Source organism: Nicotiana sylvestris, chromosome 6, assembly GCF_000393655.2.
Source record: "Nicotiana sylvestris chromosome 6, ASM39365v2, whole genome shotgun sequence".
NCBI classification, from domain to species: domain Eukaryota; kingdom Viridiplantae; phylum Streptophyta; class Magnoliopsida; order Solanales; family Solanaceae; genus Nicotiana; species Nicotiana sylvestris.
The window spans coordinates 80492782-80500681 of NC_091062.1; positions in this window are offsets into that span (position 1 = coordinate 80492782).

A 7900-nucleotide genomic window follows, 5' to 3' on the forward strand; every position below is an offset into this window, starting at 1 on the left:
GAAATTCCAGCAACCACTCAATAAAGCAATAACAAAGGACCAACATTTAACTCAAGAAGCCAATTGAAAATCCCGGAAGCAAATAGTAGGCAGAGATCACACTCAGGAATACACGGAAATAGTATTCGGATATTTTAGAAATCCTCTTCTTCAAGATTAAAAGTATGTTCTTATCTCCTCTTTAGTTCTGAAATTTTTATCACCCCCCTTAAGTGTCAAATGAGTCCTTCTTTTATACCAAAAACAAGACTCTTTCTTTTTCTTTTTTACCCCATTCCTTTTTACTTTTTTTTTAAAAACTATTTTTACTACCCCTTTTACCTCTTTTACTTTATTAACCCAATATTTTTTTACTATGTGCACCCTTTAACTTTTTATTATTACCTACACTTTTACTTTAGTAAAAGTAGTCAACGTGGGCCCCCATGTTCCCTCTTTTTGAAAAGAACACATCATTATCAACCTTTTCCTTTTTGATTTTATTATTATGTCTTGTCCCCCACCATAATTAAATAATCCGTAATTGGTTAATTCCCGTTTTATCCCTAAAACTACTGTTACGCCCTAATTCAAAATCTGTTCAAACTTCAGAATTATCTAAGAACCTAAAATTAAATTACCAGCTATAACCAATCTCTAATCCAGTTCAATCAACAAATTCAAACTTAAATGATGAACAACAAATCAACAATCGGAATTATTTTGACTGAACGATATTTTTAACAACACATATATTTTCAAATTCAATAATATTAACAAATTGAACATAACAAATTAGTAGATTTGAATTTCTAAATTCAATAATCTTTTGATCTTTAAACTAAATCTAACAACATACAACCAAGATGAATATTCAAATTAAATCAAGCATTTAAAACATAAACTCACATTAAATCACCGGATTAAGAACGAACTTCAAACAAAAGATGAACACGAATTTAATCTAAACTAATCAAGAAATAATTAATTGAATTTCAACTTGAATCTAACAACATTAACAATTTCTAAAAAAAATACATAAAACACATGAAACAAACTGAAGAAATAATTAATTAAATTTCAATTCGAAATCTAACAACATTAAAATTAAACTAACAACTTCTTTTACAAAAATAAATAAAAACACATGAAATAAACTGAAAAAAAAAATTAATTAAATTTCAATTTAAATCTAAAAATTAAACTAACAAAAACACATGAACAAACTGAAAAACTAATTAATTAAACGATAAACACGAACAAAACAAAATCAAACATTTACCGATTTTAGATCCGAGAATATCAAAACAAAAATACGAACAAAATGAAACTCAAGCCCACTAACCGGATCGGAATGACGACGAACTCGAATGAAAACAAATCTGCCCGGAAACAATTATAGCACCAAAATAACTTGACGCCGAAGACGACCACGAACGGACGATCGAAGAAGATGGTCGTTTGGCGTCGTTTGAAGATGACGCAGCGGCAACGAGGATACAGTGAAGCAGCAGGCAGCAACAGTCTTTGACACAACAGCAGAAATTGGATCAAAAGTTTAACACGTCCAATGGGGGCAGCAGCAACGAGCTGGAAGACGCAGCCGTGGCAGCGGGGTGGTCGTCCATGGCTGGACGTAGCAACAGCAACAGTGACGACGCTGCAGTGGCTATGACGAAGAAGAAGAAACAGCAGTGATGGTGGTTTGGACGTGAAGCAGATGCTCAACGAGCAGAAACGCAGCAACACTGCTGCTCGTCAATGGCGGACGATGGAGGGGTCGTTTGAGAAGGTGAAGCAGCAGCGATGAAGTGTTGTGGTCGCGCGTCGTGGCGGGCTTGGACGATGAAGGAGACGACGCAGCAGGGGCGGTCGTTGTGGGTGGTGAAGCAGCGAGAGGGAGGGGCAGCCATGGCAGCTGGAGGGGAGGTTGAGGAAGATGATACAGTAGGGGCGGGTAGCTTTTTTTCTAGATTTAGGGTTTTGTTTGTGAAATGGAATATAGGGAGATAGGGGTGTTGGGTCTTTTGGGTTATGGACTGGGTCGACCCGGTTTGAAATGGACCGGGTCGTAGGGGAAGGTTGGGTATCTTTGGGCCTGTGACTTAAAATTGAAGAAAAGGCTCAATCCGATCTCTTCTATTTTTTGTCCTTTTCTATTTATTCAATTTCCTAAATAATAATAAAGCTAAAATGCTAATATTAAATTATAAAATCCAAAAATTATCTGGAAATATTAATTAACTCTTAGTAACAATTAACACACAATTAAATAGCGACTAATGAAAAAAATACACAATTTGGACATTAAGTGCTAACAATGCAACATACATTATTGTTATGATTTTCTCATTTTGTAAAATAAACTTAATTACATCTAATTGTAGAATTACATTTTAAATGCAAATATGACATATTTTTCATATTTTTTATTAATTTAACAAATAAACAGGCACAGACAAAAATACAAACAATTATAAAAAATGCAACTAAAATTCTAAAATTGCACGCAAAGAAAAATTATTTTATTTTGACTTTTTTGGAGTAATTCTCATATAGGGCAAAAATCACGTGCTCACATTAATCACCTTAATAAATGTGCAGGATGAGCACGATGCAAAATGAACGTTTTTCAATAATGACTAAATTCCCTTTCAAGTTGCGGCTATGGTGGGATGATTTAGGTGGTGAAGGGCAAGATGAGGTCAAGAAATATCTAAAAGGTCTTACGGGTTTATTGAAAATCCAGCCTCGGGGGGATATAATAAGAGGTTTGGTCACCTGCTGGGACCCGGCACACAATGTCTTCCACTTCTCCGATTTTGAACTCACTCCGACTTTGGAGGAAATAGTCGGGTACATCGGAAATGCTTAAGTTCCGTTGAGGCAAAAATACCTGGTTGCTCCAAGAGCTGTCACTGCGCATCGATTTTTGGATTCGTTAAAGATACCCAGGATGGTCGATAACCCAGATTTGGCCGCAGGTTTTTGTAATCCGCGCTTCATATACGACAGATACGGTCATGTCGGAGGATTCAACAACCCGGGTAACAAGTTATGTAGCAAAAGTAACCGTCAGAAATGGGACGAGCATAGACGAGTGGCTTTTATGATAACCTTTTTGGGCCTTTTGTTATTTCCAAGGAAAGACGGAAACATTGATCTGAAAATAGCCGGGGTTGTCAGTACCTTGCTCATTCAAGATAAAAGCACTCTTGCGCCTATGATAGTATCTGATATCTTCCGAGCTCTCACAGCCTGCAAAGCCAGAGGGAACTTTTTCGAGGGTGTAACTTGTTGCTACAAATATGGATGACTGAGCATCTCTGCCACCATTCCCAGCTCTTGAGTTATGGCTCCTCGAAGAAAACTTGCATAGAAGAGTTCTACACAAGAATCAAGGGGGTCAGTCTACCCGAGGGAGTTACGGCATGGACATCATTCTTTCGGACCCTCACCGCCAGCCAAATACAGTGGACCCTAGGATGGTTGCCCATTGACGAGGTCATCCATATGCCGGTAGCTAGGACCCACTTTCTATTGATAGGGCTCAAGAGCATCCAACCTTACGCGCCATATCGAGTTTTGAGACAACTCGGGAGATGCCAAACAGCGCCACAGGAGGAAGATCTTAGTGCTCAAGTAATTGAGATTAGCCCTGACGGACAGTTCCCTGAGGCAAGAGTCCGTTAGATCTGGAATTAATGCCAATGTTTAAAAGCAGATACATGCGTGCAGGATCGGGCCAAGGGCGCAGTGGCGCTAGAATACCTTGCGTGGTACAGGAGAGAACTTGAGCACGAAAGGCCGACTAAAAGACCCCATCTCCAGGAATTCGTCAAGGCATCGCAAAAACAGTGGGATTGGTTGGCTAAAGAGCACGAGTACAGGGTTACAATAGGAAAGTTGGAGAAGTAAATTTTAGATTTGGAATTTGAGAGAGATTTGCATATCGCTGCAGATGAGGGAGAAAAGGGAAAACTAGCTCAGAAAAACGAGGTCCTCAAAGCTCAAATCCGGGAAATAAAAATAGCTACCAGAAACCCAAAGAGAAGTCGGGCTTATGAAAGGCTCATAAACGGTTTAAAGAAGAAAGTCCTCGAGTATCAAGAAGACTTGGAAAAATCTAAAGCTGGTCTAGCGAGAATCCAGGTGAAATGGATAAAGAATGCAGAAGAGCGAGCACGATCTACGCAACAAATGAAGAGGGACTACGAAAGGAACATCGCCATATTGAGAGAAACAATGTCCACTCTCAAAGAGCGGATCTTCAGACAAGCCCGAGATGCCAGAGCAGATAGGAAGCGCGACTATGATCTAATGGCCCGAATGGAGAAACAGATGAATGAGTTTCAGGATCAACTCCTTTACAACGCTCAGGTACTGGGAACAAAGAATCAACAAATAGAGCAACTATTCATGGAAAGGGATAAAATTAGGGGTAGAATTGAGGAGATTGGGCATTACGTCACCATGAGGTGCCTAGCATGTGAGGAAATACCCCGTGATACCCTTTTTTGCCTCAGTCATGGATTACGTCCACCGAATTATGGAAGAATTGAAAAGCTTGCAAAGGGGCCTTGCACCAAAGCCCGCGGAAAGGCCGAACGATGCCCCGTGGGCACCAAAATTCAAAGCGTTAATGTACTCCTAGTTCAAATCTGTATTTTTCTATTTTCAAAAGTCTGTTGTCTGTCTGTGTGTTTCCTTTTGGCATCAAATTATGATTAGTACTTCGGAGTCCGTATTTTGTTTTCCTTTTCCAAATGGGTATTTTGTAATAGAAGTTTTAGTAACGAAATAAATTTTCCAAAAATTGGTGTCTTTATTGGTGGCAGAACTACGCCCGGCCTGATTCATGCGGGGACATGATACGTAGGCAATCCACATAAGATTCGACCACCACTAAAAAGAAAAAGAGAAAGACAAAGTGAATAAAAGAAAGGAAAAGAAAGAAATAAAAAGAGAGATAAAGAAAGCTTCAGAAACACTTAAACAAGGCACAAACAAAGTAAGCCGGAATGACACATGCGGTCGAAGCAAAGACATGTTAGAAATGGTTAAACTGCCTAGAAGCATTGCATTCCCCAATGTGAAATTGCATGTGTTAAAACTCTAACGCTAACAAGTTTGTTGTTTTCCCAGAAATTTCGAACCAGTTAGTTTGTTAGAACGTTCTGGCAGATTACCATTACCAAATAAGATCCAAAGGGCCCGTACTAAAAAGCATGACTAGTTCAGACCAAAGTGTCGAGGATGAAAGGACGGAGAATCAAATGCTGAAGGAGGAAATGGATAAGATGAGACGGGAGATGAAAGAAATGCAGTTGGCCTTAGCTAGGGTACAAAAGTTGCCTAACCCTCCCGTTATTCCCACTCTCCCACCAGGACACACGCCGGAATACCCTCCCCCGGCCCTTCAACAAGCTTCCCCAGTCACCAATACTATCAGGGAAGAAATGCCTATGATCCCCAAGCTTTACAACCCAATCAGAACCCTCCTCCACCAAATGTTCCTGTTTTCGTGGCACCCCCACCAGCCACGCTGCAAAGATCATCCAGCGAGCCATTGTTTCAGGCTCACGATAACCAATATTACTCCCCTGAACCAACCTTTAAAGCACCCGAGCCTCATACCTATAATACTCACTTCGAGATCCCGGTGGAAACTGAGAGGCCGGCAAAGAATCCGGAGCAAGACGAAGTGCTTCGCAAAGTGAAAATCCTGGAGCAGTCCTTCAGGAATATACATGGATTGGGCAGCCAAGTTAGTGTGGCCTACAAAGATCTGTGTCCCTTCCCCGATGTTCAATTGCCGACAGGTTTTAAGATGCCAAAGTTTGATCTATATGAGGGACATGGTGATCCCATGGCACATCAACGAGGTTTCTATAGTAAGATGAGAGGGGCAGGTGGAAAGGATGAGCTACTAATAGCTTATTTTGGTCAAAGTTTAAGCGGGTCCGCACTGGAATGGTACACAAGGAAGGATCCTAGCAGGTGGTATACCTGGGACGATCTAGCACAAGCATTCGCAGGTCACTTCCAGTACAACCTTGAGATCGTCCCTGACCGTCTCACATTGCTGAAACTTGAGAAGAAGCCAGGAGAGAGCTTTAGAGAATTTGGGTTCCGGTGGAGAGAACAGGAAGCAAGAGTTGATCCTCCGATGAGAGAGGGGAAATGGTGGACTACTTTCTGCAGACTCTAGAGCCAACTTACTTTGGTCACTTGGTGACGTCAGTTGGCAAATCTTTCAACGAGGTGGTAAAAATGGGCGGTATGATTGAAGAGGGACTTAAGTTCAACAAAATCCTGAGCTATTCGGCAATCAAAGCAACAACTCAGGCCATTCAGAGCGGCACAGGAGGTGCGCTCGGGAAGAAGAAAAGAGAAGAGGTCGCAACAATAGAGGCAGGTAATTGGTCCAGATCGAGAGGTCCTTTCCCCCGCTACCAAGCCAGACCCCATCACCCAAATTACGCACACACTCTAAATTACCCTCCATAGCCCTACTACCCACCACAAGAACCACATTTCTCCGTCCATCAAGCCCAGACATATACCCAACCTCCGGCTCGCCCATAATGGCGTGCGCTGGCTCCCCAAAATACATATCCACCTCCACAAAATACATATCCACCTCCACAAAACACATATCCACCACCAAGGGCCTACAGGAATCCTTCGGGACCAGGTTTCCGTGGGAATCAGACTTTCAGGAACGAAAGGGTGCAGAGGCCGAGAACATTCACTCCGCTGGGAAAAACCTATACTACTCTGTTCCACAAATTGAGGCAGTTAGGCCTATTGAGTCATGTGGAGCCCAAATTGCCAAATCCCCTTCCCAAAAATCTAGACCACTCGGTAAGCTGTGAATATTGTTCGGGGGCTCCCGGGCATGATACTGAGAAGTGTTGGAAGTTGAAAACTGCCGTACAAGATCTCATTGACACAAATAGGATCGAGGTCCAGGAGCCGGAGGCACCTAACATCAATTAGAACCCGTTGCTGGCACACCATGAAGCCCACATGATCGAACTAGTGCACGAAGGAAGGAGGCTCAAGAAGCCCTCATAAACGATAATGATGATCCGTGCCAGTCCGAAAGAAAAGTTGATCAGTGGAAAAGCGGTAATACAATTGGAAAAGGTGACGTCAAGCCAGTAGTGGTGATGGGGAAGAGTTTGCCTGTTGTTGCAAAGAATCCAGAGCCGGTCAAAGTAACGGTGCAAGGGATATCAAGCAAGCCAGTAGCCGTGAAGGGGGCATGCATAGGACCAGTTGTTATCAGGCCAGTAATGCAGTTGCCAATAATTAGCGAGAAAGCTGTGCCATGGAGCTACAGTCAAGTAATGGTAATGCATAAGGGGAAGGAGGTTGTGGAAGAAATATGTGAGGCACAAGGGTTAACTCATTCGGGAAGGTGTTTTGCCCCCGCAGAGTTAAGAAGGGCCAATCCAGTAGCGACAAAGAATCTAGTTACCGAGGAAGAGGCGGAAGAATTTTTAAAGAAAATGAAGGCGCAAGATTACTCCATTGTGGAGTAGTTGAGGAAGACCCCGTTACAGATCTCATTGTTATCATTGTTGATCCATTCAGATGAGCATCGCCAGGTATTGATGAAAATTCTGAACGAAGCCCATGTTCTGGATAAGATCTCTGTGAATCATCTCGAGAAAATAGCAAACAAGATTTTTGAGGTCAACAGGGTCACTTTTTCAGACGATGAGTTGCCCGTGGAGGGTACAGAACATAATAGAGCCCTTTATTTGACCGTGAAGTGCGAAGACTCGGTAGTCACTCGAGTACTGATTGATAATGGGTCCAGTGCCAATATCTGTCCTTTGGCCACGTTGAACAAACTGAAGGTCGATAGTGACAGGATTCACAAGAACAACATCTATGTTCGAGGGTTTGA